At 43.0% G+C, this 10,360-nt stretch overlaps 1 protein-coding gene across 3 annotated transcripts in view; it reads left to right on the top strand.

The window, feature by feature from the left end:
* The first annotated feature begins 931 nt into the window (after nucleotides 1–931).
* Nucleotides 932–10,360, top strand: part of pacsin1a (protein kinase C and casein kinase substrate in neurons 1a) — a 28,289-nt gene continuing 18,860 nt past the window's right edge. Inside the window, exons 1-2 of one of the 3 annotated variants that reach the window (XM_068713991.1) lie at nucleotides 932–1,061; nucleotides 7,439–7,511. The gene's annotated coding sequence lies outside the window, so the exon portion shown is untranslated. Of the gene's footprint in view, nucleotides 1,062–1,097; nucleotides 1,279–7,438; nucleotides 7,512–10,360 lie in introns of those variants that run through there. The other 2 variants (XM_068713992.1, XM_068713995.1) reach the window with 2 other exon arrangements.

A 10,360-nucleotide genomic window follows, 5' to 3' on the forward strand; every position in this document is an offset into this window, starting at 1 on the left:
GTCAAAAGCTTCTCAAATACACAAAACACCATGAATTGGATTTTTGCAATTTTAGTGAAATTCTCACAATGATTAACCAAACTAACAGCATGTATCATGTGTTCATCAAGCTAACAGACGCAGAACATGTGACCCAGGGTCTGCCAAACATAAATCAGTGGTCCAAGACGTCTGTGCTGCAGTCCTTCCCGGCCTCGCGTCTCCTAAAACATGTCCATCATTAGCTTTCCTTCCCTCTGTTTGCAATGACATTTGAGTAAATGCAGCTCTGTATTATACAAGTATATGAATTTAATATCCAGCAGGCGAACAGACCTTGCTTATGGAGGCCTAAATTAAACAGTGGATGGAGATTCAGTAGGCCTGTTCGCCAGCTAAAGGACAAAAACATTCTGTCTCCCTCCCTTGCAGTGTAGTGCAATGTGGGCGTGATGGACAAGAAACAGCGGCGACGCCCCCCCCCCTCTTACCATCCGCTCTCCTTATTGGTTGGAAAGGGGAAGTCACATTTGGGGCTCTCCCCATTATTGAATCTGCCATATTATTTTAGAAATTGCCTCTCTCTATTACCAATAAAAAAAAAAAATACATGTTTTCCTCAGACTCAAATGTGATCCACATAAATGCTTAGATGCTCATGAAACCCTAAAAAATACAAGTCCGTCCACTCCTCCAATCCCCATGCAGATGCTGACACATCTGGCAAAAGCTCCTCATAAAGCTCATGTGGCTAATGCTGGGAGGGGAATTTGAAAAAGTCCCGTCTCCAAGTTGCATTCGCTCGCTCGTTTTTTCCCTGCAGCCCAGTGCTTGTTGTCCATTGAAAAGGAAATCGCTGCCCCCCCCCCTCCCTCCTCTCTCTCTCTCTCTCTCTCTCCCTCCCTCTCTCTCCCTCCGACGCGCGCCTGTGCCGTGGAGCTCCCCCTTGCTGCGTGCATCGTGATCTAGTGGATGCAGAGTCTTGCAGAGAGAACGCAGGGTCACCTTCTGTCACTGCAAGGGGAAATACCGAATAAATCGCAGCGCAGTGTAGTAGTGCACCTAAGCAGCAGCAGCGTCGGGTAAGTCAGTCGGTCCGTGTGTGTGTGTGTGTGTGTGTGTGTGTGTGTGTGTGTGTGTGTGTGTGTGTGTGTGTGTGTGTGTGTGTGTGTCTCTGCTCTGTCTCTGTGTTGATGGCACATCGCTGCACTGGCGAAGAGAAGCTGAGCATCCTCTCAGCGAAGGGGCGACGCGTTGATAGAGGAATCTCATCCCTGTCTCTGCCGCGACACCGACCAAGTATTCTACACAGATTCACCAGCCATTACCACGGCGATTTTGTCAATTATGCATGCGTCATTTTAATAACCGGTGTACCGTTGTTGTTGTTGGCACACGCCACCGGTGCAGAGGAGCATCTTGCATCATCTTGGATTACTACTGCATGCTTTTATTTGTCGTTCGGTTTGGTTTCTGCACAGTCAAGCCAATGTTGCTCTGAGGTGACAGGATGATGCAGGATGATGGTGTTGTTGTTTTTTACTATGCAGCTCTTTCGTCCTGCAGAATGAGCGAATTTGACCTCAGTGTACATTAGTACATGTGTGTGTGTGTGTGTGTGTGTGTGTGTGTGTGTGTGTGTGTGTGTGTGTGTGTGTGTGTGTGTGTGACTGCTTCAAATATCGCTCCACAGTATGGACTATGATATCACACGCTGTTGCCATGTTGAGTGCACTATAGCAGATGGAGATGGTGGTCAAGGATTGCCATTTTATGTCCCTGTCCATGCGTCAAACGGGTAAACAAGACCAGGCGCGTGATGTCGTAATCGTCCCCTGCTTCATGTATGTGCTGGGTGTGTGTGTTTTTTTTTTTTTATCGGTACAAACACACCGGATCGCAGGCAGAGAATGTTGTACATTTGAGGGGTTCTCGGGTGAAATGGACGTCCACGAGAGCTGCTCCGCTCCGACGTTATGTAATTGGTTGTCACAGCAGAAAGCGAGAGGAGCCATCTCAAGCGTCATTGTTTCTTCTCTGGCGAACTAACAGAGGAGGACGCGTCCTGTTTTCCACTCGGGATTAGGTGCATGTGGGTCTATTTAATCTAATTCATCGAATCTGCCCCCGAGCTGAAACGCATCCAGGCTTATACGGCGGAGTAAATCTCCGATCTCGTGGCCACATTTGTGAGTTTAGCAGCGGGAGGTGTTTTATCTGGTTGCCGCTGTGTTTTCTGGTTTTATTTTTTTTTGTAGCGTCAAATGGTGACGTAGCAGATGACAGGCAGCTCGCTCGTGCCCGCCTCAGCTTGTTTTGGAGCTGTCCGCGGTGCTGAATCCACTGTTTGCTGGAGTGCATGTCTGTCAGCGGCCAAGGTGCCCCCACGAGAGCCCGACACCAGCCTGCAGAGAGGAGATGATGATACTGTCAAGGGGGGGGGTAATCCAATTGTATTGTGCAAAGGGGAGTCAAAGAGCACTTGCTATTTATTAGCAGACTCCTCACTCTTCACCGTGGAGACGAGTTAATAGTGCATCACCAGGAACGCCATGATATTCTAGCAAAGATATCTATCCATCTATCTATCTATCCATCTATCCATTTATCCATCTATCCATCTATCCATTTATCCATCTATCCATCTATCCATCTATTCATCTATCCATTTATCCATCTATCCATCTATCTATCTATTCATTTATTAATTTATCCATCTATCTATCTATTCATCTATTCATCTATCCATCTATCCATTTATCCATCTATCCATCTATCTATCTATTCATCTATCCATCTATCCATTTATCCATCTATCCATCTATCTATCTATTCATCTATCCATCTATCCATTTATCCATCTATCCATCTATCTATCTATCTATCTATCCATCTATCCATCTATCTATCTATCTATCTATCTATCTATCTATCTATCTATCTATCTATCTATCTATCTATCCATCCATCTATCTGTAGCAGTGTTTCTTAAACTCAATGGCTCATGACTTCTCAAAATGAAGCAATATGTGGTTCTGATTACAAAAATGACGGCCTTTTTGAGAGGATTTTACAGCCTGTAGAGATAAAACAACATTCACTATTTCACCTGGAGAAAAGATAGTCAGCAAAGTCCTCGGAGAATAAACATAATTCTGTGCAGCGCACATCTTGTATTTTCTTTCTTCGTCCCTTCAGACTCACCATCGGGTCTATTTTCACATTCATCCAGAGGTTGGGAGCCACTGATCTGTTAACTTAGGCCTGAATTTGGGCCCTAGCAAGTAAAGCTGAAGGGGATCCAACCATTGAATGTCTGGACTTGATTTATAATCTTTTTCACTTTAGTTCCTGGTTTAAAGTGATTTTATAGAATTTTGTCTCGACAAAGGACTTGTACAGCGGGGTTGTGTTTATGCCTTTTGAGAAGGATCCACCCTTTAATGGTAAGCCTCACGGGTCCTATTACAGCTGTACTTCTCTATTTATGTCCATTTGTTTGTCTGGGTCTGTTTGTGTCTCTGTGTGTGTGTGTGTGTGTGTGTGTGTGTGTGTGTGTGTGCTGTACTTGTACAACACAATGCATAGAGCTGTTAATTAAGTCACCAGCTATCCTCCCTCTCACTTGGCAGTGAAGCCACAGATGTGTCCTCTTTAACTCGCGGTGCTGCTCAGCGTGTCTGCGGTAACCTTTACTTTGTGTTTCCCCCCTTTGCTTGACTTGTTTTTGTGTTTTAGATTAAAGCGAGGCCGCATCTCGCCGCTCAGGGAAGCTTGTCGTCGGAATTAAATTACAATTTGCGACCTGGCTGGCTCGGTCTGCGGTTATCTTTTAACCGGCTAATAAAAAGAGCAGTAGTTGTGACATTGCTGTCGTCCAACGCGAGGAGCGTAGTGAGAGAGAAAACCCAGGAAGTGGAAATGAAATAGTTCTGGGCAGTTTTGCTGAATGGTTTTAAGTAGTTTTTAATCTGACAATTTGGTTTCTTTTTTGGCCATGTCCATAATGACCGAGGATTAACAGGAGCGTGGGATTTGTGTTCAAGCTATTGTCATTTGGTTGTTTGCTTTTCTCTTTAATGTCAGAAACGGGCACAGCTCTTCTGACAAAGGTTGCTTTGTTCTTATCACAGCGCATGCCAGTTTAAAAAAACTATAATTGATTTGAATGAACACATATTTATTTTAGCTGAGACTTCCCCCCCCTTCTCTTATGTTTCACTACAATGCATCAGGGCAAAGCGAGGGCTAACAGAGGAACCGGTGCAGAATACTGATGTGTTTTCAGCTCACTTTTGCATCCAAGCGATTCAAAATAGATTTTCGCTTTTGATCCGGTTCTCTCTCTCTCTCTCTCTCTCTCTCTCTCTCTCTCTCTCTCTCTCTCTCTCTCTCTCTCTCTCTCTCAAAATCCAGCTCTCTTGGAGGAATGGGGTGTTTCCTCATGTCGGCGACCTGTGTGTTGCTTTGTTACCTTGTCAGTATTTGGTGTTTTGCGGATGCTCCTGAGAGAAGACGATGTGTGAAATAGTGGGGTTGTTTTTTTGATATATATCCCCCCCCCCCCCCCCCCTCCTCCTGTACTGTGTTTGTGGAGGAAAGGGTTAAAGGCCGCCGTTCCTCCGTTCAGGGAAGAGATAGTGGTGTCTGACAAGGTGTTGAAAAAAAGAGGCGGTGTAAAGAACAGAGAGTCTGAAGGGCAGCAGGAGCGTCTCATTTCTGTGAGTGCAGCGGGACACACACACACACACACACACACACACACACACACACACACACACACACACACACACACACACACAAGCCACGGCTCTGGACGATTCATGACATCGGAGATGTTCAGAAGCGTCCGCGGCACCGTTAAAAAAAAAAAAAAAAAGCATCTCGTTTGGTTTTTCTATCCGTAAATCTGTTTCCGTGCGTTCGATTTTTACGCAGAGTGCCAGACAGAAGAACCAAAGTAAGATGCTATTAATGCTCCTAATTTGTTTTATGAAATACTATCAACAGGAGTGGATGCTAATCATAACGTCAATAATGAACGTCTACTGTGAGAGTATCTACGGCAGCGCTAACCGGTACATGATGTTCCTCCAGCTGCAAACTCAAACGTTGTGCGTTCCTTTATGTGGAACAGTACAGAACGAGGTCCACGGTACCAGCTGGGCTCTCACGCAGCGTCACCCCCCCCCCCAACACGTCACTTCTCTCAACCACGACCACGTCGCCACACACACACACACACACACACACACACACACACACACACACACCCTGAGTCAGTGTGTGTGTGTGTGTGTGTGTGTCACGGGTCTTTTGGGGCAAATTTCAAAATGGAGTCCCAGCGCACGCCCACTCATGAATCACGCTCTGGAGTTTGGGGGTCGATGCTGGTTTTTGGTGATAACTGGCGACACGTGGACGTTCTTTCAGGTCGTTGCTTTGAACACTAGAGGGTGTGTTCCTCATGGGCACGCTCAGACGGGACGCCAATGGCAGCGTTGTTCATGTTGCTCATCACTTCTTGACTGGACAGTAGGCAGTTTATGATGTTGTGTGTGTGAATCAAATGTGATATTTCATCCGACCAACAGTCCAAAACCTCAAAATGTGTTCTTATACATGAAGAAAACGAGCAAATATTCACATTTAAGACGCTGGAAACAGATATATGTTTTGGTAAATTTGATAAATCTATTATCAAAATAGTTTGTTCTCTTCATTTTCTATTCATGCACCAATCGAGTCATGGTTTCACGCCTGACTGCAGCTACCTGCTGAATGATTGATGACTTGCTGATCTCTGGATCTCTCGGACGGAACAGTCGGGTGAAAATACAGGATACAGTGACCGTGACTCAGCATTTTCGGACATGAATTTGTTGCCAGAGTCTGTCGGACGCGGCCATTGTCAGTTCATAATAAGGTGCAGCAGGAGCAAATCCCAGCAGGCAACATTCAGCCAAACAACGTCAATGACTGGTTTATGCTCGCTGTAGTGCACCTCTGAGTTTGTGTAACTTGGCAGGGATTGCATAAAGGCGATAAAGTATCCCATATAAATATGAGATATGAGTTCACAGCTGATTACAATTCCTCCCTCGGTTGGTTTGTGGCGTTTTGCATTTCATTAAAGTCCAAATGCAGAAAAGAGAATAACTTTAAAGGACAGATTGAGCTGAATTAACGTCGTCATAAGCTTCGTCGGTGTTCTCCGCTGAGCGTCTTGTTATTAAAGAGAAGACGAGATATGATTACCGCGTTGAAGCTAGAGATTCAGCTATAGCTAGAGATATTCCATTCATATTGATGTCAACCGGAGAAAAGCAGCAAATCCTCACATTTGAGAAGTTGGAAGTTTTTGCCTGCAATACGATAAACGATCCAAATTCTTCTCACTTTGCTTTTCTGTCTATCAATTATTCGACTCGTAGTAGTTTTTGCATAGGATGAAGCTACAGTCCGAGTGTTCGTTTCAATCGTATCAAACCACAGATTATTTCAGATTCAACATTTAAAAAAAAAAAAAAAACAGCAACGGCACTGGACTAATTCATGTAGAAAAAAAGAAGAAAAAAAACCAGCATTATGATCCAGTGGATGATCCCAGCGCAAGTGCATATACATAAGTAGGTCATAATTTAATCACGGTATCGGGACGTTGCAGGCGGGGATTAAACGCAGTAGTTTAAATAACATAACATGATGTGTGCAGAAAAGTAGAGAGGAACAGATGTGATAGATGTCATCTTATCTTAACAATCAAAATGATTCATCTGTCTAATAAAATACACGACTTAACACAACAGCTGTGTAATAAACAGGATTCCACCTTTTTTTATTTTGAAGTGTATTATGTAATACCTCACATATCGAATATACTTCTCTGATACTATCTATACTGCTGTTCAAAGTTGTGTAGTTGTGGGCGAGCAGTAGGTGTTGAGTTGTGTGGGCTGCATACTGCGATACTGTGGTACGTGTTAGGGACTAAAAGAATGCTGAATATATATATATATATATATATATATATATGATATTATCTTCTCATCTTATATGTTGTCTGCTGACACATATTCAAAAAATAACTGCAGAATTCACACCAAAAACCATGTCTTTCTCTCCCTTTTAGAGCTAATGAGCATGAATACCTTTTTGCTGCGTTTGAAGAGCACATATTGAGTTCATGACATCCTTTTTTTTTTTAATATTTTGAACGGGGTTATAATTCTGTTAACATGCTGGTGTATTGGTGCACAACTACACAGACACGGAGGTGGCTGACATTATTCATTTCGTTACTTCCTACAGTGTCAGAGTCTGTGAACATAATTGGTGTTTTGACGCGTGTTGTTGGACCGATTTCCATTTATATCCGCCGTTAAGAGCAATTTAGCCGCACTTTTAGCTCACTGTTAACTGACCCCCCCCGACGTCTCCATCGTTTTATGTTCCACAGGTGATCTCCTGCAGGGGACCAGCAGCTCTCTCTCTAAGGTTTATGGAAACCTGACCTGTCATCGGTGGAGAAGGTGAGTCCTACCCGTTTTGTGCTTTCTGTGTCCCCCCCCCCCCCCCCCCCCCCCCCCCCCCCCCCCGAATCCTCCTCAAGTCTCACAGGTACTCCAGAAGGCCCACCAAGTGCTATTGAAGTACTTTTTGTATAATGTATAATGCTCTACACACCACTTGAGGTCATTAATAGCTCTTTGTCACTCGTGTTAATATTTCATGAGGGTGGTCCCATCTGTCAGCGAGCTAACTGGAGGTCATTTTAGTTTCCTTTTTTTTTTAAGACTTCTGTTAGATTTGAATTATTGAATTCTTCATTTGGTTTACTCTGTACGTGATGAACGTTACGTATGTATATATATATATATATATTACACTTCAGCCTTCCAGTGGTCGATCGTAAACCACTGATCCGTAGTCTCTTTGGGTCGCGTTAACATTTACAGTCTCTTAGTAATTTGGGGTTTTGTCTCCAGAGGAGGTAATCTCCGAATTTATCTTTGTTCTCTCACTAAGCGCAGCTCCCACCGGAGAGAATAGTACCTCACAAGGGCAATATTGATCTCCCTGTTTGATATGTTTGTATTGTGTGTGTGTGTGTGTGTGTGTGTGTGTGCGTGTGTGTGTGTGTGTGTTATGGCGGAGCCTCGCTGCAGCAGGGAGAGGTTAAGCAGCTGTTTGATGAGCACGGACTGTTGTTTTTGTGTGAGAAGGTTCATCCGGTTCTCGTGGCCCAGTTCTGTTCTCCGGGGATCCTGTGCAGTTTTATACCGGAAGCTGAAGCTGGGCCTGAGTTCATACTGTAGCTGAACTAAGTATGCTCAAAGGTTTAGCGGGATACACCCTGTATGTCTTGTCCGGATATTATTTTGTGCTCTAATTACCTTTTGTCGTCTTATTAATATAATGTTGCATTTTTGAGTTGCAGAAAAGCCTTTTTTCTTAATTTTGTTTTGTTGGGATAATCATAAAATAGCTCATCAAATCGGTGGATTCTTAGTTTTTAGTCATGCTATTTTAAAATGTTCAATTAAGGACAATATGTACCAATTTGATTCCGCATTTTCACGATATCAACATGGCATTATTTAAGAATCACTTAAAGATATCACCGTTTGGTAAAGTCTATCCATTCATGATTACTTTTTGAGAAAGAAGAAGTGAAGTATTTGAGGCGGTAATACGAAACATCTGTAATATTCCTATATATTTAAAAAGAAATAACGGCTCTATTGAGGAGGAAGGAGGAAGTTAAGTTAACGTAGGTAATACAATCTAGATTTGCTGTTGCAGCGCAGCCAGTAATGGCGTTTCAATTAGCAGGAAATGAAATGTAACCTACCATTTTATTTCATGTGCTTGTTATCTGTCAGACCCACTTTGCAGCGTTGGCCTATAAACGTTTGGAAAATAGGATGTTCTAAATTCTAAAGTCAAATTTAGAGTTGTCCACCAGCTGGGAGGGAGGGGGGGGGGGTCGCCCCAGCTTGGTGGCTTGTTTATGCCTTCAGGCTCGGTTAGCCAATTCCTACATGGACACATTTTACACCGGACTTATTTATTTTTTCCTTCCTTCTTTATTTAACAACCGGCGGCACTAGTTTGGCTCCCGATTAGACGTATCCCATCCGTCACTCCCTAAGCCAAATTGGCTGCATCTGTTGTCACGACTGCCTCAAATAAATACGACACGTGTGCCAATTCCGAGTGTGATGTAGTCTTGAGTCTTCAGCAGTCAGATTTGACTCTCGCCGTAAACAAGTCTTGGTCCGGTCTTGATTTTGGCAAACTCGGATATGATTTCAAGTCTTCAGCCTCAGGCACACAGTTACTCTACCTAAACTACTTCTGGGTATAAATAGGGATGTAAGGTGATTATAGTCTGGACATTCAGTCGACGGATCTCTGGGAAAACTGGTTTTGTTGCCTGTTTTCTCCTGCCGGGGCTCTCTGGATGGCAACGTCGGTTTTGTCCAGACGTTCATGGTCTCCAGAGGATGAATGTTACTGACTTTGTTGATATAATGACTCTTCTCTTAGCCTTAGCTTAGATTATCTGTGGGGTTTTTTTAAGTAAAATCACGCTGGATTACCGTGAAATTGAGTACAAAGATTCATGTTCCAAAATATCTATTTGCACAATAATTTCTACGACCTGTGAAATGAATCAAGTCTCAGCTGAATGCTTAGTGCTAATTAGCTAATGCTAGCATGCTAACAGGCTAAAACCAAGACAGTGAACCTTTTAGCCTTTTTATTTTATTTTAAACGTCTTTTCCATAAATGAAATCAGTTTTTATTTTGCTGTGTAAGCCCCCCCCCGCCTCTCTTCCCTCTCATGTACAAACTAACCAAACGTGCATTTTCACCATCAAGAACATAAAGTTTCCAACTGGTTTTCAAAGTCGGTATGAAATCATTTCATTTAGCAGATTCATGTGTCACATTTTGGAAAGAGAAGCAAAGGCTGTTACTAACGAGCTTTGTCGCTGTTTTCTAAAAAAAAATCAAATTACATTTAAGTTAAAGCTGTGTTTCATAGCTTTACCTTTCTCATCTCTTAGTGTGTAATACATCAACTGCTCTCATTTTCTAGATCATAAGCATATGGGTCAAGAAATCAGGGGAATTAAAATGATGGGTATCCAAATATAAAATTGTATGCTCAAGTGCTGTGGTGGAGAAAAAACACTGGATAGCTTTGGATTTCTGAGAGTTGACCTACAAAAAATCTAAAAACATGATACCAGTTAGCAGTGATCTCCAGGTGAAGGAGTTCACTTGTAAGCAGAGGTTATATAGGTTTAAGTCCAGGAGTTGAAGTAAAGACAAATAATTGAATTACGAACATCAAAAAATGTATCAGATA

This window comes from Cebidichthys violaceus, unplaced genomic scaffold, assembly GCF_023349555.1.
Source record: "Cebidichthys violaceus isolate CVI_PGR_0920_01 unplaced genomic scaffold, fCebVio1.0.p SCAF_196, whole genome shotgun sequence".
NCBI lineage: Eukaryota > Metazoa > Chordata > Actinopteri > Perciformes > Stichaeidae > Cebidichthys > Cebidichthys violaceus.